General features: G+C 42.5%; 1 non-coding gene across 1 annotated transcript; it reads left to right on the top strand.

The window, feature by feature from the left end:
* Positions 1-9,843: 9,843 nt before the first annotated feature.
* On the top strand, positions 9,844-9,916 carry TRNAE-CUC (transfer RNA glutamic acid (anticodon CUC)). Its single transcript has one exon. It is a non-coding gene; the product is annotated as a tRNA-Glu (tRNA).
* The last annotated feature ends 13,040 nt before the right edge of the window (positions 9,917-22,956 follow it).

Here is a 22,956-nt window from a genome sequence, read left to right on the forward strand (position 1 = left end):
TGTTTTTTGTTTTTTAACATGCTGAGAAAGGCAACAATCCTGGGAGAAGATGAGGCTGGACCGGGATCAGAAGTGTTCTGATTCAGAAATAGCTGCTCCTTGCATCTTATTACATCACCGTCACCTGTTTTAGGAGCAGAGTAGAGGGACAGAGGACAAATACACGATGGCAGTTATGGCTTCACCCTGCCTGAGGAGTCAGAAGAAGCGGGTCAGATGGGGCTTGTGATGTGACAGTGCCCCTGCTCTCTGCTTCCTCCTGACACTGGTTGTGCAGGTCGCTGGGGTACCACTGTTCCTGCTCAACTTTGGGCAGGTTACTTCTCTCCTCGTCCCACCATATCTACTCCAAGATGGCTGTGAGGATTAGATGAAATAACATAGGTAAAGCATCTGTTATATTCCACCCGCCTCTCTCTGTCTTCTAGAAACCTCTTCACCCGTCCTATTCTTGTCACAAATGTTTCCTCTCAAACAAAATCTAAAGAATTGGCTGGTGTGACTATGCCGGGGAGGGTTAATTTTATGTGTCAACCTGACTGGGCCAAGTGATGCTTGGAGAGCTTGTAAACATTATTTTGGGGGAGCGTCTCTGAGGGTGTTTCTGGAAGAGATTGGCATCTGAAGTGGGAGAATGAGTAGAGCAGGTAACTCCCATCAAGGCAGGTGGGCGTGATCCGATCCACTGGGGTCCTGAATAGAACAAAAAAGGCAGAGGGAAGGTGAATTTGCTCTCGTTTCGAGCTGGGACATCCATCCTTTCCTGCCCCCCAGACATTGGCGTTCTTGATCCTCAGGCCTTTGGACCAGCTTTCCTGGGTCTTCAGCTTGCAGACAGCAAATCATGGGACTTCTTGGCCTCCATAATCATGTGAGTCAATTCCTATGATATCTATGTTATATAAATATCTATATACAAATATGAATATATCTAAAATATATTTTAAATAAAAAATATAGTATATATAATGTATAGTGATATATTAATATTTATTGTATGGCGTATAATATAAAACTATTTTAAAATCTACATAAATATAATACATAGTTTAAATATAAATTATATTTAAATATACTTGTATTATAACATAGGTATAAATATAATATATATATGTAAATACTATTGGTTCTGTTTCTCTGGAGAACCTTACTATAAAAACCATAAACTGGGCTTTATTCAACTGCCATGGTAAGAGCCATGCTGCTAAGGGGCTTTTGCATTAGAAACATGATGTCACCACCTCCTTGAGATGGAAGATGCAAACAAAACTTGACCAAGTTCTCATAAAACTGTGTACACTTGCTGTCCAGTTTGCCTGGAGTGCAAAATTCTTCTGTGTGACATTCTATCTTATATTTATGAGGTCATCTATTGTGTGCCTCCCCAGTGGATTGTAAGCTCATTTGATTTCCTCACCACTGTACTCCTGGTGCCTGGAACAGTGCCCGTCTCAAAGGAAGCACTCAATTTATAATTGTTTGATGAAAGAATGAATGAATGCTAATAGCTAATGTTCATTAGGCAGTTACTATGGGCCAGACACTGTTCTAAGTGCTTTTACATTCTGTATGCATATTCAGTTGTTGCCATGAACCCAGGCCACTATCATTATCGGCCCCACTTCATAGGTATGCTAAGTAACTTGCCCATGTTCTGACTTGGTGTAAGAGGCAGAACTGGATCTCACCAAGATGGTGTGATTCTATAGCCCAAGCTCTTAGCCACTCTGGTGGTGGCTGGTGTGGTTGCTGGGCCAGCAGCGGCAGCATCTCCTGGAAACTTGTTAGAAATGCTCATTATTCTTACCCCCACCCCCAAACCACTGAATCTGAAACTCTAGGGGGTGGGCCCAGCTCTCCGTGTTGTAACAAGCCCTCTAGGGGATTCTGATGCGCTCAAGCTTGAAAACCACCGCCTTATATTCTACTGCTTCTTAGTCTTCGAGCTCCTCAGGAATTCACTTTCTAAGAAAAAGAATGGGTACTAAAATGAGTTTTCTGGAAAAACAAAGGTGTCCTAGTAAATGTTATTTGTGTGTGGTTTTGCTTCTGTCTGTTTTGCTATTAACTGAAGGTATAGTTCTTTAGGCAACTTAATTAATATCTCTTTGGACCTCAGTATTGGCATTCGTAAAATGGGTGGGGCTGAACTAGAGAGAGGGTTAATATTAAAAGCACCAGAGGATTTTTTAAAATTCCAGTGCCAGAAGTCCAGTCAGACCAATTAAATGTGGCCTGGGGGTGTGACCCGGCAGTTGGCATTATAAAAGGTTCTCAGTTGATTCTGATATTCAGCCAAAGTTGAACTACTGCCCTAGGCTAAACCAATCACGGCAAACCTAGTCCCCTGATTGGCTTAAAGGGTGAGCCTGTGATCCACTTCTGCCCAATGAGATGTAAGAGAGAGTGGTGGTGGAGGGAAGGGGCATCTGGGAAACTTTTCTCATTACTTTGCCAATCTTTGCACTAGATGATCTTTAGCTTTTCTCCCAGTGACAAAACTCTATCACTTTAAAGAGAAAGAGGGAGAGAAGACCTGAGTTCCAAGCTCACATGTCTTACAAGTAGCCTGAAGTTAATATATAAAGGAAGAGGGTTGGGTGGACACTATGCCCTGCCTCAAGGGGGCAGAGCTTATACATGAAAGATTTAAGCAGAAAAGGATTGTAGCAAATGAAATATTGGCTAGCTCAGTCAGTTAGAATTCTGGAGACCCCCGCCTGGAAAATGGAACAGAGACAGGCTGTGGAACTGAAACCATGGTCAAAATTACTCCATGGAACGATACTAGTAAGAAAACTGTTTTTGCTGCCGACTTTCAGAGGCTACTGCCCGCCCACCCAACGCTGACCCTACAAGCTGGATGTTGCTTTAACCATTTCTACTGTCAGAAAGAATTCAGTTCTCTCCCGTACTAGAGTGCTCCTAAAGCTAGTGCCACATTAAAAACCTGGGGAGGGACTTTCCTGGGGATCCAGCGGTTAAGACTCCGCGCTTCCACTGCAGGGGGGCGTGGGTCCGATCCCTGGTCTGGGAACTAAGATCCTGCATGCCGCGGGTACAGCCAAAAATTAAAATAATAATATTAATAATAAAAAATTAATAAAAATAAAAACCTGGGGAGACATGCCTAACTGGCCAGGCCTGGGTCACAGGCTAGTAAGTACCAGGTATATAGCTTGAGTAGTGGGAAGTGACATCTGCCTGCCACCAAGACTTGTGAACTGGTGACATCCCTGAATATAGGAGAGGGATTGCAGCCCTAAGGATCACAACTGTCCACTACACCAGTACTCAGCCATGAGGGACAGCAACCAAATGGTGCCAGCTCTTCTGATTTTTCAAGAGAAACCAGAAACTTGGATTTGTATGTGAAATTCTTGTATGTTAAACATTGACAACTAATTTTAAAAAATCTGCTGGCCAAGCAAAAACACTGTCAGAGCACTTGTGACTTTTGATTTCTCAAGGACAGATGATCAGGCAAAAGATATAGCGATTCCTTCTTAGGCTCTGCCTAGATTTTAGACCTTCTGGAGGATTAAGGCAAATCAAGCTGCTCTCTCCATGTGAATTGTGACATTGATGAGCACAGGCACAAACTTTTCTTATATAATCAGAACCAGATTTGGAAATGCTTTAATAAAATATCAGGTCATGGAGATGGCAGGATCAGAGTTTGCAAACAAAATTAACAACAAAAGGCATTTTCTCTTAAAATTGGATTAGGGAAAGGGAACCCTGAATTTTATTATTCTCAGCTTTGGAACAAACTTGGCCTTGGACACAGCACTTACTGCCTTAGTTTATTTTTAAGACTTGTTCTTATGAGAGAATGGGATTCAGGCTATCTTTGGAAGAGGCTGGCAGAAGAAACTCAAACTGGGTCTTTCTCCTGAACATGTTGATACTGGTGAAATCATGTTTAAACGAAGAGCTAGGACTTGAAGGAGGGAAAAATCTCAAAGGGCAATTTAAAGAGTGTGCATAAGGGGAAGGGCGTCTTCTTTGGTGACCACGGCAAGGTCATTGACTGACAAGGAATTTAAGTCCTCAGGCCTTTTGGGGGTACTTGTCCCCTACAACTAATTTCTCTTGTCAGAAGTCCAAAAATGCCCTACATCGGAACTTAGGGAAATTCATTCAGCATCCCCTAAACATTTGTTGATTGAATAACTAATGAAATGGCTATTTACAGATTCCTGAATTTGATTCGCTTTGAGATTGAAAGGATAACTCATATGAATTTGCTCCATGCCACTTGCGCTCAAAATTTTCAGTTTTTCTACATTAAATATATCTAGCTCAAGGTCCTCTTCTGCTCCTTCCACAGGCCAAGGCAGTTTGGAAATTCAATCTATTGGGGGTTGGGAGTTGGGTTTCTTCCCTTCTGTAGGGTCATTCAAGAAGTCTAAGAGGTTGTGGGGAAACAGGCCAGAAAATTTGGGGAAGGGCTCTTGGTCTTCAGTTATTTTTAATTTTTTTTTTTTGGCGGTACGCGGGCCTCTCACTGTTGTGGCCTCTCCCGTTGCGGAGCACAGGCTCCGGACGCGCAGGCTCAGCGGCCATGGCTCACGGGCCCAGTCGCTCCGCGGCGTGTGGGATCCTCCCGGACCGGGGCACGAACCCGTGTCCCCTGCATCGGCAGGCGGACTCTTAACCACTGCGCCACCAGGGAAGCCCTAAACAGCAATTTTATATGGCTTGACTTACTACATTTTCCCATCTCAGAATAAGTGCCGCGCTCCGGATGGAACCCATGCCCCCTGCAATGGAAGCACAGAGTCCTAGCTGCTGGACGGGGGAAATTCCCATGGGTGATTACCTTTAGTTCCTTACCTCTGTGTGTGTCTTCTCCCTGGTGGTCACTTAGGAGTATGGGGAGACATGAATAAATTATCTTGTTTTCTTGTTCTGATGTACCATATTGTAGGCTTGGAAGAACTTTCTAATCCCACTAATTGTTTTTAAGAAACAACGATTTTGATTTTGCAAATTTTACCACACCGAGTTCTCCACGATTGGGTACACCAAGATCTTACCACTGCAACCCTTCCTGGTGTTAAGCAGATGGATAATTTTGAAATATGTACGTATGGAATTAAGTTTCGTGACTATCCAAATACGCCAACCACTTCCACGGCATTTGGAATTATGCAGTGGAAAACATTTCCAATGATGCCCTTTTATGTGTTAATTTTGCAAAATTTATTCTCAATTATAATTTCAAATCACCTGAGCAACAGAAGAAAATCAGAAGTTGTATCAAAACCAAGAACTTATTTGAATTTAGCATTAAGAAAACATTTTAAATTAATTAATTGGCACAAGTTGAAGATAACCCGTATTTAACAAGCCAGTTCTGGTTGACATTTGCCAAAATATGACATACTGAATATGTTCTCTTTATTCAATACCCCTTAAATTAAATTGTGAAAAAAAATTAAAGCAGAGGGTATAAAATAATTTACTTCCATGAGACTCAGGAAAATTTAATTAGATACCCCTTTAACTAAGAAATTTAGTTCTGTAAAATGTTTTTTAAATCTGTACTTTAAATGACCTTTAAATTTCAAGACTTTTTCAAGATACAGTTGTCCAGTCCTCATATTCATGAACATGCCAGATATTTTAATTTCCTGCACATCTGCCAAGCCTCTTCAGTTTAGAACAAGATTTAATTCTAAGGTGCCTCCCTTTTTAAAAAACACACTTTCTCCTAAGTCAAAAGAATTTTTAAAAATATATTTTGAAGAAGCCCAAAGGCTGCAACTAAGACCCAGCACAGCCAAAAAAAAAAAAAAGACTCTAAGGCATTGTCTAAAATAGTACAAAAGCCACTGGTTGAAAATGAAAATGTTAAAAAAATTCATAATTAAAAGATACATTGTTAATATATATGTATATGTATATATACATATATTAACCATCTATATCTTTGAAACACTTAAAATATTTTCAGATTTAAAAATCCTCCTCCAGACTGACTTGGGGCAGCCTTGGCTCTTCAGTGTTCAGTACTACTCTTGCTGTACTTTTCAACATTACATTGATTTTAAATACACTTTTTAAAAAAAATCACATTGCCATTGAACTTGGGCCAAATACTTTGAAAGAGTGAGTTTAGGGGCATTGGAGGAATGGGATGAAATGTCTATAAATAACAGTTCTCTGTGTAGCATGCACTGTATAATAAAGTGTGTGTAACTCTGCTATGCCACGTAAATAATGACAGTAATTTGCATTTTCTTATTACTCTTCGTCCTCGAATTGAATCTGTGGTCTTTTGCCAATATTAAGGTCTATTTCTCACTTCCTTACATCCCCCAGGGTCCCTACTATGATGGGAGTGGGTAGTCAACAGTCCCCTTGTTCAGCACAGATCTTAACGACAGGTACACACCGAGCTGCTTTTTTGCCTCTGCCTTTTCAGTCTCACAAACCCAAAGGCAGTATGGTTCACGGCTGGACCAATGCCGAACAGAGCCAGGCCAGTGTAACTACACTTCCATCACCTCTTTATTAACACTCTTTTCTCTTTTTAAATCCCAACGACCCTGGAGATTCTAGCCCAAGGCAATGACGCTAGACTCCAAGTAGGGAGAATTAGGAAGGATTCCAGAAGAAGAAATATCTTTAAAATTTTACCAGCCTGGAGGGCCTATTATTAATGTGACAGAATAATATGATTGAGAATAAACTGGACTTATTTTCTACTCTAGACTCATCACAAATGACTAAGGGGGATGTTTTTCCCACAAAGCAATGAAATCTTAGAGTCCTGGGGTGCTGAGCTTGCCTTGCTCAAGGGAGCTAGGATGCCTAGGATCTTAGGGACTTGAGTGAGTTATCAAGATTCCATGCCCTTAGAGGGGAAGGGGTGCGAGTGCGTGTGAGAGAGGAGTGGCCAGGCTCCCTGAAGATCCACACTCGGGATGCAGAGCGGCGGTGGGGAGCAAGATGGCGGGAGAGAGATATATTATGCAATCCAGCTTATCAACTGAAATGTGCACACAAACTGCCTGGAGAACTTGTTACAATGGAAGTCTGATTCAGGAGGTCTGGAGTGGGTCCAGAGACTCTGCCTTTCTAACAGGCTCCCTGGTAATGCCCACACTATGGGTCCTGGGTCCTGGAGCAGTAGTGGGTAAGGAGGAGGAGGCGGGAGGACTTGGAAGGAGGGGGCACAAGAAAGTCTAAACTTCATACTCTGTGGCACTGGGAGGAACGACAAAAGTTCTGGGTGGCTGAGTTGTATGCTGAGGGAAAGGACACTATTATCAACAGAACGGTCCATCTTCAAAGGGATCATTCCAGTCTGTACAAAGAGCATCTATTCCAACAGACTATGTAAAGAACTGAAGACTGGGGCTTCCCTGGTGGCGCAGTGGTTGAGAGTCCGCCTGCTGATGCAGGAGACACAGATTCGTGCCCCGGTCCGGAAGGATCCCACATGCCACAGAGCGACTGGGCCCGTGAGCCATGGCCGCTGAGCCTGCGCGTCCGGAGCCTGTGCTCCGCAACGGGAGAGGCCACAACAGTGAGAGGCCGCGTACTGCCAAAAAAAAAAAATTGCTGTTTAGAAATAAACAAGCAAATAAATAAATAAAGGTAATCCCCCAGATCCTAAGGGGAGTTGAATTTAACTTAAGCTTTAATGTTAATCAAGTGAGATTGTGCCTTCTCACTTGAAACTGTTAAGTGCTGAATAATGACAGTGACATTTAAACGCAGCCCTAAGCGTATTTATATTAGGAAAATACCTTGACATCTTTAGTCTAAGTATTATAAACTATCCTAATACTAGTTATTAAGTTATCCTAAACTGTCGTTAATCAACTTCCCCCTTTAATTTGTAACAACTTTATAAACAGAATGGGTGCTATGTACTTAGTTGGGTAAAGCAACTGCAGTAGATTGCCTGCAAAGATGGCTGCCAACAATTCCTCCTGTCCCTGTGGATGGGGGCCTCTTCCCCTCTCAAGAGGTGGAATCTATTTCTTCACTCCTTGGAGGCTGGCCTTTGACTTGCTTTGACCAATGGAATGTGGCAGAGTCTGGTGGAAATACTATTCTGGGACTTCCAAGCTGAGGCCTGGAAGTTTCCACTTTAACCAGAGTGGGACGCCATCTGCCATGTCTAGAAGTCCAGGCTGTCCTGCTGGAGAAAGAGGCCAAGGCAGAGGACTCCAGGAACTCAGCTGACAGCTAGGAGGCCCCATGCACACTAGGGAGTCCAGCCAGCCCCACAAGGAAGGAGGCCCAGCCATGCAGTCCCCAGTCGTTCAAGCCATTCCAGCTGAAGCACCAGCCCTGTGAGTGAGACCAGCGTGGGTCCTCCAGCCCCACATGAATGCACCCCAGCCGGCACCGCAAAGAACACAGATGAACTGCCCCTCTGAGCCCTGACAGAGTTCCTGACCCACAGACTCAGGAACAAATTAAACGATTGTTATTTTAAGCCATTGCGTTTAGGTGTGGTCTGTCATGCAGCAATAGATAAGTGCTACAGTGACAATTCTCCAAATCCTTAAAATTGGGACTTACCAACTCTTAAAACTTTCTTGGAGGCTGAAAAGAAAAGCCAGGTAGAATATTCATTAACCAAAGCTGACATAACTAAGAGAATTTTTCTTTCTTTCTTTCTTTCTTTTTTCTTTGACCGCAACCCAGCTTGCAGGATCTTAGTTCCCTGACCGGGGATCAAACCTGCACCCCCTGCATTGGAAGGGTAGAGTCTTAACCACTGGACTGCCAGGGAATTCCCTAAGAGAAATTTTAAAAGTCCTTTTGAAAAAGCTTTGTGACTGTGCTCATATACTATTTCAGTGGCTGATGTTTCTGTCATGAGAGTGACTTATTTATAAGTTAGCTAACGTGTAACCTTGACTAGAGCAATGACAAAAGTGGTCACTTTAATACTTATCTAATTCTTACTTGGTATTATGTTAAGGAGAAGTTCCAAGTAAGCTATGAGTGAGGATGAACAGTATTACAAATACTGCTGCCGCATCCCTAGGCTGCAAATATTATCTGTATAAAGTACACAGTGTACTTGTATAGCAATAGAATGTTTATATGCATATATTCCTATATCTAAGACCAAAAGTAATTTATCTAGGCCTAAAATAAGTTTGAAGCAAGTTAGAATTTTCGTTCAAATTGTAGATGTGACTTGCATTACTAGTACTGAATTTTTAAAAACTTAGCTACCTAGTGTTACCAAGTTTGCCAGTCTTTTGACAACAGTTTTTATGGAAACACTGCTAGCAGTTTTGTCAACCTCAAGATGTTTTTTTATCTGCAAGACTGGGCTAGATTTTTTTTTTTTTAAGAAGAGCATTTAAATTAGCAGGTGACATATAGATCAAATACTAACTATATTTGGTGCCTGTTCACTAGGAAATTACAAAAAAAAGATAGTTAGGATAGGAGCTGAAAAAGAGCCAATAATAAGAGCCAAATACTAAGGGAAAAAAAGAATAGTTTATACTGAGAAATTATTAGCATAAGGCATCTTGCTCTGTAATGTAACTTGTAAATGTAAGAGAACAGGAGAGAGGTGGTAAATATACAGAAAATAAGAGGAGAACAAAGTGACTTAAAAAAATAGACTCATGCATACAGAATGAGGGAAAGATCTGAAAACTAGTCCACTGGGTTTCCATTTTGGGCAATATTCTGGACTAGATCATCTAAAAACTTTCCCACATTTGATAGTCAACTAGAAATACTGGAGAAAATAGAGATAATCTTCTGTAGTCAGAAAAAGAGGGTATGAAATCCAGAGTAGTGGGAGGAGGTCTTTGATTTTTAAAGGTGCCAAAGGAAAGAGCGGGGAGTTCCCTGGCAGTCCAGTGGTTAGGACTCTGCACTCTCATTGCAGAGGACCCAGGTTCAATCCCTGGCTGGGGAACTAAGGTCCCACAAGACGTGTGGCATGGCCAAAAAAAAAAAAAAAAAAAAAAAAAAAAAAACCCCCCAAACCAAACAAACCAACGAGCCAAACAAACAAACCAAAGGACAGAGGGGACAAAGTTTGGGGGGAATTGGAACTATGGCCTCCACACAAACAAGGACCCTCAAAGAGCTCCACTCTTATGGAAGGGAGTGGGGTTCTAGAAAAATCTGCCCAGCCAGCATAGGGCAATAACTCGGATGTTTATCTCTCCTTAGGTGGGCCTGGGTGGGCAAGAAATGTCCCCTCTGAATTTGTCACAATATGACTGTACTCACATAGGTTTGGATTTTAATTTATACTGTGGGGAACCGCCAAGCAAAGAAAGTAGCTAAACACAAGCTCTGGAAGGACAAACCTTCAGCCTTGACATACAGAATTCCCACAAATAAAGATCAACTCGTTTGAAATTACAAAACACACAAGGAAACAATTCACCGTGAGCAAGAGACAAAAGAAACAATAAACAGCAAGATAAGTTGCCAATTGCTTCAGATAATTATATTTTTAAAGACTGTTAAAATAAATTGGATCACATCTATTTGTACAGCACAGGGAAATATAGCCATTATTTGGTAATAAGTTTAACTGGAGTATAATCTGTAAAAATATTGAATCACTGTGTTGTACAGCTGAAACTAATATAATATTGTAAATCAATTATATTTCAATAAAAATTAATTAGTAAAATAAAACTAATTTTAAAATAAAATTAAAAAAATAAATTGGATCACAGTGATTAAAGCCATAAATAAATGAATAAAAAACCACGAGAAAAGAACGACTCTTAAAATAGATAAGGTACTTTTAAAAAAGAAAGTAGGGTGCCTGTATTTTGGTAAGCGATCTTTCTCTTTTTTTATCACTGTCAGTGGAACCAAATATTCAACATGAGACTGTACCTACGCATTTGTGTATTAACTAGAAGCAGTAAAATTTCCCCATGAGTCATTCATTGTCACCCTTTCAGCAAACATTTATTGACAACTGCAGTGGGCCACTAACTGTGCTATGCCTTGGGGGTACAGCAGGTAAAGGAGAAAGACCCTCAAGTGGATGAGAGAGAAGGGCAGGCAACACGGACACTGAGTAAGTTAATTAATAACAATGATATCTCCTTTTTTCACATTCACCGCTAATTGTCTAAAGAGATGAAAAGAGAGAAAAACTTAAAATTACTCCTGGGTCACTATCATGATCCCCTCAGTGGAAAGTGAGCTCCCCGGAAGTAAACCACGTGTTCTATTTATCTTTGAATTTCTGCAGTGGGGAGCACATAAATGCCCAATAAAAGTGTATCGGAGGGCTTCCCTGGTGGCACCGTGGTTAAGAATCCGCCTGCCAATGCAGGGGACACGGGTTTGAGCCCTGGTCCGGGAAGATCCCACATGCTGTGCAGCAACTAAGCCTGTGCCCCGCAGCTGCTGAGCCTGTGCTCTAGAGCCCGTGAGCTGCAACTACTGAGCCCGCGTGCCACAACTACAGAAGCCCGTGTGCCTAGAGCCCGTGCTCTGCAACAAGAGAAGCCACTGCAATGAGAAACCCGTGCACTGCAACGAAGAGTAGCCCCCGCTCGCTGCAACTAGAGAAAGCCTGCGCACAGCAACAAAGAACCAAGGCAGCCAAAAGTAAATAAATAAAATAAATAAATTTATTTTTTTTAAAAAGTGTATCGGGGTCTTCCCTGGTGGTCCAGTGGTGAAGACTGTGTGCTTGCACTGCAGGGGGTGCAGGTTCGGTCCCTGGTTGTGGAACTAAAATCCCCCATGCCGCGAGGTGTGGCCAAAACACACACAAAAAACCCCCAAAAAAGTGTATTGGATGCAAGAAGGAGAATATGGGAATTGGGAATGCCCTAAAAGTTATGAGGAAACCAGCAAGAGATGACTTTTTTGGGAATTAAATTCAACAAATATTTATTGAGCCCTTGTCGTGTGCCACCCTGAGCTGGCACATAGGGTGAGGAGAGGCAGTTGTGTTTAGCAGCCTAAAGACCTAAATTAGCAACAGGCAAAGAAGGATTAGAGAGACATGGTCAAGGGCACCAGCTTTGGAGTCAGGCAGACCCGGATTTGAATAAGGAGTCTTCCACTCACCGGCTGTTTGACCAGAGGCGAATAGCTCAATCTTTTTGGGCCTCTCGCTCATCTGCAAAATAAGGATTGTAAAAATAGTGCCTGCCTCAGAGAACTGTTGAGAGAAATAAATGAGATATTCATGTCAGGCACTTACCACAGTGCTTGGGGTAGAGTAAGCTCTCCATCCACGCGAGGTGTTATTGTACACAAATGTAGGCGTCAAGTTCATTGTATCTGTTTGGTGTTAATCTCACCAGCTACTCTAGGATATCCGTCTCTTTGGTGACTTCGGTAGGCCGGATAATGGCCTCCCAAAGATGTCCACTTCCTAATCCCCGGAACCTGTGACTATGTTACCTGACATGGCAAGCGGGACTTCACAGATATGATTAAATTAAGGACCTTGCCATGTGGAGATTATCCTAGATTATCCCAGTGGGCCCAGTGTAATCACAAGAGTCCTTATAAGTGAGAGAGGGAGGCAGAGGAGTTAGAGAAAGATGTGACAATGGAAGGAAGCAGAGGTCAGAGTGATGTGATTGCTGGCCGGGGACCACAAGCCAAGAATTGTGGGCAGTCTTTAGCAGGCAGAAAAGTCGAGGAAATGTATTCTCCTTGAGAGCCTCCAGAAGGAGCAAAACCCTGCCAACACCTTCACTAGCTCAGCAAGATATTTTGGAACTTGCAGTCTTCTGAACTGTAAGATAATAAATTTGTGCTGTTTTTAGCCACTATGTTCGTGCTAATTTGTTATAGCAGCCATAGCAGACTCATACGGTAAGGATGGGCCCTGGAGATGGTCCAGACAGCAAGGAAGGACTTGCTGTCCAGCTGCTGGGAGCATGACCTGGAGACAGACTCTGCTTGTCAGCTTCTTTGGGATCAGCCTCAGCTACAGAGAGCCGCCTCCTCCAAGTTCATGTCCTTTCTGGGGGAGCTCACACATAGTAATTGAGGAAGGCAGGGATGAGAGAAACTATCCTTGAGGAGTGAGGTTAGAACAGTATTTTTGGGCATGCAGAGACTTGAAAAAAATTGCCTCCCATTTACCCTCTTTTCGTAAGCTTTTGGAAATGTGTTCCAACAAAATGATAGAGTAAAGTGAGAACGAGAAGGACAAGACTCCAGGGAAGGGGAGATTTTAAATGGGCGAAAATAAAGGGAATTCCGAGGACAATGGCCAAGAGATGATTCAAAATGACAGCTGTGTAGCAGGCCCCAAAGAGCAACTTGTCCAGATTGGAGCAAGAAAACAGACTCTGGGAGGAGGTCTCTGGGAAGTAGATGAAACTGATTCTTTGAATGTAGAGAACATTTTGTTGACAGGTCTATGGCAGAGATGTCAGAGCACTTGGAGAATTACTTAGAAACAATAGTAAGAAAACCAGAGACATAAAAAAACCAAGTTAGTTATTAATTCTAGGAAAAGCAAAGGGTCGTATAGGAAAGGAGGCATAGTCAGAGTGCATGTACTTGGTTTGGCAGTAAACAATATTTATGTGGTTGTAATAAAAACCTAACGCAAACATTTTCCACTCAAAGTGCTATGTCATGATGTCAGAGAGATAGGAGGAGGGTAATGGGGAGTGATGTTCGTGTGGGAGAAATGAGCCAATAAACATTCTAAACTTGATAAATCAAGAAATGTCAGTATAAGTTTCTCATTGAGAAGGGTGATAGTAGGTACCAGGGGAAAAGATATAAGGGTTGAAGGAGGTTGCCTTTAACGAACAGGACCAGAAAGGTGAGATGGGGAAGGGTAGGATAGAGGGGTCTTTTAAATTAAGTGCCTTTCAAGTGTATTATTTCGTTTTTTTCTTATTTTGGTTTTTTTTGGCTGCACCGCGTGGCCAGTGGGATCTTAGTTCCCCGACCAGGGATCGAACCCGCGCCCCCTGTAGTGGACGCGCCAATTCTTAACAACTGGACCACCAGGGAAGACCCTCAACTATATTATTTTGAATAAATCATTTAATACTTTGAAAAAGTGATATGTACTATAATATATTTGACTACAATAATAAGTGAGTGATATATATATTTTTTGTTTGTTTGTTTGTTTTTCGGGTATGCGGGCCTCTCACTGTTGTGGCCTCTCCTGCTGCGGAGCACAGGCTCCGGATGCGCAGGCTCAGCGGCCATGGCTCACGGGCCCAGCCGCTCCGCGGCATGTGGGATCTTCCTGGACCGGGGCATGAACCCGCGTCCCCTGCATCAGCAGGCGGACTCTCAACCACTGCGCCACCAGGGAAGCCCGTGAATGATATTTTGATATGTAAAAAATTAATTAAAACTTGCTTTGGTGCACTTTTAGGAACAATTAGAATTGTCTCATGAAACTGAAGGCTTGGCAAAGTATTCTCAGCATAGGGGTCAAGCACATAGACTTTGGTTTGTTTTTTTTTTTAAATTTTTATGGGAGTATAGTTGATTTACAGTGTTGTGTGTTGTGTTAGTTTCTACTGTACAGCAAAGTGAATCAGTTATACATATAAATATGTCCACTCTTTTTTAGATTCTTTTCCCATATAGGTCATTACAGAGAACTGAATAGAGTTCCCTATGCTCTACAGTAGGTCTTTATTAGTTATCTATTTTATTTTTTTGTTTTTTTGTTTTTTTTTTTTTGCGGTACGTGGCCCTCTCACTGTTGTGGCCTCTCCCGTTGTGGAGCACAGGCTCCGGACGCGCAGGCTCAGCGGCCATGGCTCACGGGCCCAGCCACTCCGCGGCACGTGGGATCTTCCCGGACCGGGGCACGAACCCGTGTCCCCTGCATCGGCAGGCGGATTCTCAACCACTGCGCCACCAGGGAAGCCCTAGTTATCTATTTTATATATAATAGTGTGTATATGTCATCCCAGTCTCCCAGTTTATTCCTCCCCCCTCTCTTTCTCCCTGGTAACCATAAGTTTGTTTTCTACATCTGAAGTACCTAGACTTTGGAGTCTGACAGTCACTTTTTAGCCTCAGCTCTGCCATGTGCTGTGTGACCTTGGACAAATCACTTAACTTCTCTGAGCCTTGGTTTTTCTTGGCTACAGAATGGGGATATCAATAATACCCAAGTCACAGGAATGATTTGAGAATTAAATGAGACAAAAATAAGAACAATAATAACTAAGGAACTGTGCTAACCACTTTATACATGTTCTCTCATTGAATCTTTATGACTTGCAAAATTTGGGAAAGGCATCATATCACAACGTCTAATTGTATAATTATTTTTTAAAATTAATTAATTAATTTTTATTTTTATTTTTTTGGCTGCGTTGGGCCTTCATTGCTGCACGTGGGCTTTCTCTAGTTGCAGCGAGCAGGGGCTACTCTTCATTGCAGTGCACGGACTTCTCATTGTGGTGGGTCCTCTTGTTACAGAGCATGGGCTCTGGGCGCACAGGCTTCAATAGTTGTGGCGCACAGGCTCAGTAGTTGTGGCAGGCAGGCTCTAGAGCGCAGGCTCGGTAGTTGTGGCACATGGGCTTAGTTGCTCCTTGGCATGTGGGATCTTCCCGAACCAGGGCTCAAACCTGTGTCCCCTGCATTGGCAGGCAGATTCTTAACCACTGTGCCACCAGGGAAGCCCAAATTGTATGATTATTAATTGCTAAATGTTAGCAGTTTTCTGTTAGTATTTCAATGGGAATGAAGAGGAATAGGAGATACAAAATGAAAAAAAGGTAAACTCAGTAGCATTCTGCTTATTTTGAGACCAGATTTGCACTGTCCTCTGTCCTCCCATTACCCATAGTCTTGAACATGAAATAAAAAGAAAAATGTCTCCAGGGCATGAAACTTCTGTTCAAAAGTGATACATTTTTGGTTTAGCACTGCATTCGTTTTTAAAATTGTAGTGAAATATACTTAACATAAAGTTTACCATTTTAACTGTCAGTGCATAGTCCAGTGACATAAGTACATTCACATTGTTGTGCAACCATCACCACCATCCGTCTCCAGAACTTTTCATCTTCCCAAACTGAACCTCTGTACCCATTAAACAATAACTCCCCATTGCCCCTTCTCACAGCCCTTGGTAACCATTATTCTACTTCTGTCTCTAGGAATTTGACTATTCTAGGTAATCAACATAAGTGCAATCATACAATAGTTGTCCTTTCATGTCTGGCTTATTTCACTGAGTATAATGTCTCCAAGGTTCACCCATGTTGTAGTATGTATCAGAATTTCATTCTTTTTTTTTTTTAAGGCTGAATAATGTTCCACTGTGTGAATAGACCACATTTTGTTTATCCATTCATCCACTGATGGACATTTGGGTTGTTTCTACCTTTTGACCACAGTGAATGATGCTGCTATGAACATTCATGTGCAAATATCTGTTTGAGTCCCTACTTTCAATTCTTTTGAGTTATGTGCTCAAAGTGCAATTCCTGGATCATATGGTAATTCTATGTTTGATTTTATGAGGACCTGTCATACTGTTTTTCCCAGTGGCTGTATCACTTTATATTCCCACCAGCAGTGCACCAGGGCTCCAGCTTCTCCACATGCTCACCAACACTTGCTCTGCACATACATTCTTGTGCCTGTACAGAAGAGATTCTGTTGTATAGATTTTTAGAAATGGAATTGCTAGGTCAAATGCATATGTCCTCCAGAAGGTTGTACCAATTTACACTCCCACCGTTAGTGTATAGAAGTTCTTATTTGCCATTTCCTCACCCACCTTAGATAATATTGTACTTAACATTTGCTATGCAGATGGACAAAAAATAGCTCAGTGCTTAAATTTGTATTTTTCTGATTGCTATAGGAGTATCTTTTTGCATTGTTATTGGCTACCCATGTAATTTCGCTATGGTTTAATCAGTTTTCTATTGGTGGACACTTAGCTTCGTTACCAGCCCACTGCGTATATGAAATGGCCAAAGAAGAGGGTGAATTTGGGAAGCTATTAGAAATGCGTCCAAAGACAATTAAATGACTACAGAGACATTCAGAATGATAACCCTGAGTCATCAAGTAGTTACACAGGATTTAGGAAATAGAAAAGTGTTTTACAAAGAGTTCTATCAAAAGTGGTTTAAAATATGAAGGCTAAAAGCTACCATTTACTGAACATCAACCACGTGTCACCCTCTGTGTTAGGGGCTTTTCATACACCATTATGTCATCTTGGCTCGGACAGGCATCATCTCGTTTTACAGTTGTGGAGATAGATTCTGGAGGTGTGCCCAAGGTCACAAAGCATAGTAGGTGAGTGGGTAGTGGATACCAACCCAAATCTATCTGTCGCTCTTGACAGTGACATCTGAAGTGGGTCCTGGAGCCTTGTGGAGATAGAAGTATGGACTGCCCGGAACAAGACTCCCAGTGTCTTGAATATCCTGGGGCTTTTGTTTTTGTTTTTGTTTTGTTCTTTTGTGAGTGTGTGTGCAAATCCAGAGTCAGTAAACTTTCAGACGAAGACCTGATTGCAGTTCTGCACAAAGTGTGCTCCGTGACTTCACTAGGAAGGGACTTAAGGGGCTGCTTAGATACAATATATGTATATATTTTAAAAGTGTAATGGAGATCACTTTTTTTAAAAAAAATTTATTTATTTTTGGCTGCGTTGGGTCTTCGTTTCTGCGAGCGGGCCTTCTCTAGTTGCAGCGAGCAGCCTTCTCATTGCGGTGGCTGCTCTTGTTGCAGAGTACGGGCTCTAGGTGCGGGGGCTTCAGTAGTTGTGGCTCACAGGCTCTAGAGCGCAGGCTTAGTAGTTGTGGCGCACGGGCTTAGTTGTTCCGCAGCATGTGGGATCTTCCCTGACCAGGGCTCAAACCCGTGTCCCCTGCATTGGCAGGCAGATTCTTAACCACTGTGCCACCAGGGAAGTCCTAGATACAATATTAAATGGCACTGAATCCCCCAATGAGGAAGTTATTCCCCTCTCATTCCCTTGCAATCATTTCATGAAGGAGAAAGTCTCCACGTGGTGCTAGAAAGACTGTAACACCTCTCCAACCCTTGCCGATTTTTTTTTTTTTAAAAGGTGCTGCTGCAAATTCAGAGCTTCAGCTGGTAACAGTGTCTAGGTAGAACTTAATAACGTTATTTTAAAAATTATATTTACTTTTATAGTTATCATCTAATTATGCAAGATACCTATTTTTGTCATTCACTCGAATGAAATAAATTTCCCTTTTAAAATAAATTCACAGGCTTCCGATTAAACTGATTTTTAAAAATCAATTAAAAAATAATAAAATAAATTCACTTTTGTAAAAACCGTGAGTCACTTTATAGAAAACTATAAGCATATGCTGTGTCAGATTGTAAAATAATTGGGCAAAAATTGTGCATAAAGATAATATTCAGATGAAGTTTTAGAGACACTACTTTAGTGGATCCATAACAGCAGTATTTGGGCTTCACGGGTATCGTTATTTGTTAAGTCTGTTCATAATTTTCTAGCTTTAGGGTACATCACGGCCCCATGGGATGCTTGTTAAAATGCAGATCCCCAGGACTTTAACCCCAGAGAGCCTCAGTAAGTCCCAGGTGGGATCTGAGATTTTGCAATTTTTTTTTTTTTGGCCATGCCGTACGGCTTGCAGGATCTCAGTTCCCCAACCAGGGATTGAACCCTGGCCACAGCAGTGAAAGCCCGGAATCCTAACCATTAGGCCACCAGGGAACTCTCTGGGATTTTGCAATTCTGATGTAACTGGTCAGCCTGGGGCACTTGTAGAAATTCTGAACTGGATCTTCCAATTTTAGCCCAATACAGATTTAAAAAAAAAAAAATGGGTTTGTGACAGTGCTACATGTGTGTAAACCTGCCATGCTACAAAAATGCTTTTGCCTTTGTGCTACTATTGTGTTTCCAGGGGCAGAAGCAGTTATAACTAATGTTCAGGCAGCGTTCTAAGCACTTTACACAAGTTGAGTCACTGAATCCTCAGTGCCACCCCAGGAGGCAGACTATTATTAACTCTTATTTTATAGGTGAGGAAACCCAGATCCAGAGAGCTGAAATCCCTTGAATGAGGTCACAGGGCCAGGAGGTGGCAGGGCTGGGATTTGAACCTGGCCATCCGGCTCCAGGTCAGTATTTTTCCCTGTAGGAGCCTCTTACCTCTCCTGGATCCCAGCTCTACTTGTAATGATAAAGGATCATCACCTCCTTCAATTCGACATCTTGTCATCCTATCAGGAAATCAGACTTTTTATTTAAAATCAGAAATATATTGATATTTGGATTGAATAAATAAACGAATTAATGACTAGGTGAATGTCCCAGGATTGAGGACGATTCACCTTCTAGCTCATTTGAAACCGGGGACCGGGTCTGTCTTTAAAAACTAAAAGCCAACATTTGTACTTCTTTTGATGAAAAAAAAAAGTGTTCTCAGTTTACGAAGAAAACTAAACTGGTACCGATTTATCTGATTCTGTGCACAAAAAGCACAAGACAGGGGAAAACCTGTGATCTGTCCCACTCAACATTTCTAATTTTCTCCTCCATTTCTTCAGAGAAAAGGAAAGTCCAAAAATCGCAGACGAGACTTGTAAAGGACCTTCAGTTCCACTTTTCTGACTTGGGAACAAAATGAGGCTCAATAAACTCCAGGTCTATACCTTTCAGAAGGCAATCAAATATTGGATGACTTGAGGCTCATCCAGGATGACGTGGGCAATTTTGTTCCCTCACCACATGCATTTCTTTTTTCTTTTTCTTTTTTTTCCCCCAAGTCACAGATGGGTGCTGGAAGCTGAGCCAACACTGGGCCACCAGGCAAGTTGCAGACAGCTGTGGTGGGGTGTGAAGAGGAGGCATGTTCTGCTTTTATCGGCCAGACAGACGGCCCACGTGTGAACTGGAGGAGGTGGTGGGCTTCATCTCTGACCCGGGCACAACTGACCTCAGCAAAGGTCTGGTACCAAGGTAGGTAGCGTGCCTTGAATATGCGCAGACTATGGAACAGGTTTTGTTTTTCCTGCCAGCAGATGCTTTTTTGCACCGTTGAATTGCTCTGGTGGAAGAGAGCTTACAAGCAGGAGCACATGGAAAATGCATGGCCAGGATGTTAGCAATTGCGTCACAGTTGCACTTTGCAAAGGGGTGATCACTTTGAACAATGCACACACATTCACATGACAAACCATTAAGACTCCAGCCGGGGGAAACAGCATGTGTTCATTATCAGATGGCTTCCTTAGGCCGAAGCACACTGTGGACTGGAGCCCTTCACACCCATTAAACAAACCTGTGGTAAATGTCTCGATTTTATGAGGTGCTTTAGATGTCCTTTTGATAATGAAGCAGTGGACTCCCCTCCAAAACAAAATAGATGATTTGCTCATGTGTTTCCAGCTGAGGAGAGCTTGTGTCTGTAGGGGTAGATATTCAGAACAACAAAAGACATGTTAGTAACAACTACAGAGATTTTCAACTTGTGTGCAGTTTGCTCTGTGACATCTGAGGCCAAAAAAGGGCGATTCTCTAAAAGGCAGCTGTAAAGCGGTAATTCTCAACTTTCGCTGCATGTTAGAATTAGCTGGGGAGCTTTAAAAAATCCCAATGCCCAAGTTGTGCCCCAGACCAAAGAAGTGAGAATCTCTTGGGGGCGGGTAGGACCCAGTCATCAATACTTTAAAAAGTTTCCTGGGTGATTCCCATGTGTAACAAAGGCTCTGAATCACTGCTTGACCTTTTCAAAAGTCATATAGCATTTTAGGGGAAATGATAGTCCACTGATATCTCATTTACAAGGGGATGAAAATGGAAGTCACCATGTAGCGTGCCTGATTTCCAGACTTTATCATCTGCCTCTTTTCTAATTGTTTTGTGCAAGTATTGGAAAGCCTATGCTTAGGGCCTCCGTGGGCCAGGCAGGTACTGCACGGGAGGGAAGGAGCCCAGGTGAAGGTTGGGGGCAAGGGGCCTGGAGGGGACTGGAAGGCCTCAGCCTCAGAGTAAAGCGGCCCCTCCGCCCTCCTCCTGACATTGCCAGGGGCAGATGCAGTCTCAGTGGGGCCAGGCTTACGAATTTTTCCGAATAAATTGCTCATCAGAATTTTTTAATGCGAAATATCCCCTTTTAGATCTGTTTGCCACAAATTCAAATTTTAAAACTCCCTGAAGCCAAATGAAACTCACTGCAGGCCAAATTTGGCCCAGTGGGCTGGCTTTTAGTTTACCTAGTTTATATACCTTTTGGGGATTCTCCTTTTTTTAATTGCAGTAAAATATACTTAACATAAAGTTTACCATTTCAGTCATTTTAAAGTGTACAATTCAGTGGCATTAAGTGCGTTCATGGTGTCGTACAACCATCAGCCCTATCTAGTTCTAGAACCTTTTCATTACCCCAAACAGGAACCCCATACTTTTAAACACTCACTCCCCATTCTCCCCTCCCCCAGCCCCTGGCAACCACTAATTTGCTTTGTGTCTCTTTGGATTTGCCTTTTCTGGGTATTCCGTGTAAGTGGAATCATACAGATGTGACCTTTTGTGGCTGGCTTCCTTCCCTCAGCATCGCGTTTTCAAGTTCATCCATGTTGGAGCCTGCGTCAGTGCCCCACTCCTTTTCATGGATGAATAAGATTCCATTGTATGGATAGACCACATTTTGTTTATCTGCTCTTTAGATGATGGATAGTTAGGTTGTTTCCACCTTTTGGCTCTCGTGAATAGTGCTGCTCTGAACATCTGTGTGCAAGTTTTGTTTCAACACAGGGCTCAGTCTTCCATAACAGCATATGCTCGCATAGCGCTGATCCCAACTCTGAGCACACTGTAGGTGCTCATGAATTGGGAACTTCACTCTAGGGTGACCAGGTTGTCCCAGTTTGCTTTAGACAGTCACGATTTAGGCACTGAAGGCCCCACATCCCAGGAAACCCCTCAGTCCCCAGTAAATGAGGGTGGTTGGTCTTCCTATAGAGGCTGCTGAAGCCAAGCAGTAGAGGAGGGACTGACAGGACCTCTCTCACTCACCAGCATGAGCCTTCTCAAGGCCAGGCCAAATGGCTTAGTATTTTGATTGTGACTTTAAAAACCATCATGACAGGGCTTCCCTGGTGGCGCAGTGGTTGAGAGTCCACCTGCCGATGCAGGAGACACGGGTTCGTGCCCTGGTCTGGGAAGATCCCACATGCCGCGGAGCGGCTGCACCCATGAGCCATGGCCACTGAGCCTGTGCGTCCGGAGCCTGTGCTCCACAATGGGAGAGGCCACAACAGTGAGAGGCCCGCATACTGCAAAGAAAAAAAAAATTTTTTTGTATTGGAATATAGTTGATTTACAATGTTGTCTTAGTTTCTGGTGGTCAGCAAAGTGATTCAGTTATATATATATATATATATATATATATATATAATATATGTATTCTTTTTCATATATTCTTTTCTTATGGTTTATTACAAGATACTGAATATGCTATACAGTAAGACCTTGTTTTTTATCCATTCTATGTATAAGTTTGCATCTGCTAATCCCCATCTCCCAATCCATCCTTCCCCTGTCCCCTCTCCCCGCTGGCAACCACAAGTCTGTTCTCTATGTCTGTGTGTCTGTTTCTGTTTCGTAGATAAGTTCATTTGTATCATAGTTTAGATTCTACATATAAGTGATATCATATGGTATTTGTCTTTCTCATTCTGACTTACTTCTCTTAGTATGATCATCTCTAGGCCCATCCACATAGCTGCAAATGGCCCATTCCTTCTTTAGTCTCAGCCTCAGAATCTCTACCTCAACAGAGCCTTACCAGAGTCCCTCCCCTTTCCCTCGAAGGGTTCTAAAGGACTCTCGTCCTTTTTTCCCAGAGCATATTATAATTATAGGATTTGTTTGCACGGGTCTCCCCACTAGTCTGTGACTTTCTCAAGGAGGGTGGAATATTGCTGATGCTTTTGTCTGGCCAAATATACCCTCTCTTCTTCTGATAATAGGATTCCTCTTTC

The sequence above is a fragment of the Lipotes vexillifer genome, unplaced genomic scaffold, assembly GCF_000442215.2.
Source record: "Lipotes vexillifer unplaced genomic scaffold, Lipotes_vexillifer_v1.1 scaffold970, whole genome shotgun sequence".
Taxonomy (NCBI): Eukaryota; Metazoa; Chordata; class Mammalia; order Artiodactyla; family Lipotidae; genus Lipotes; species Lipotes vexillifer.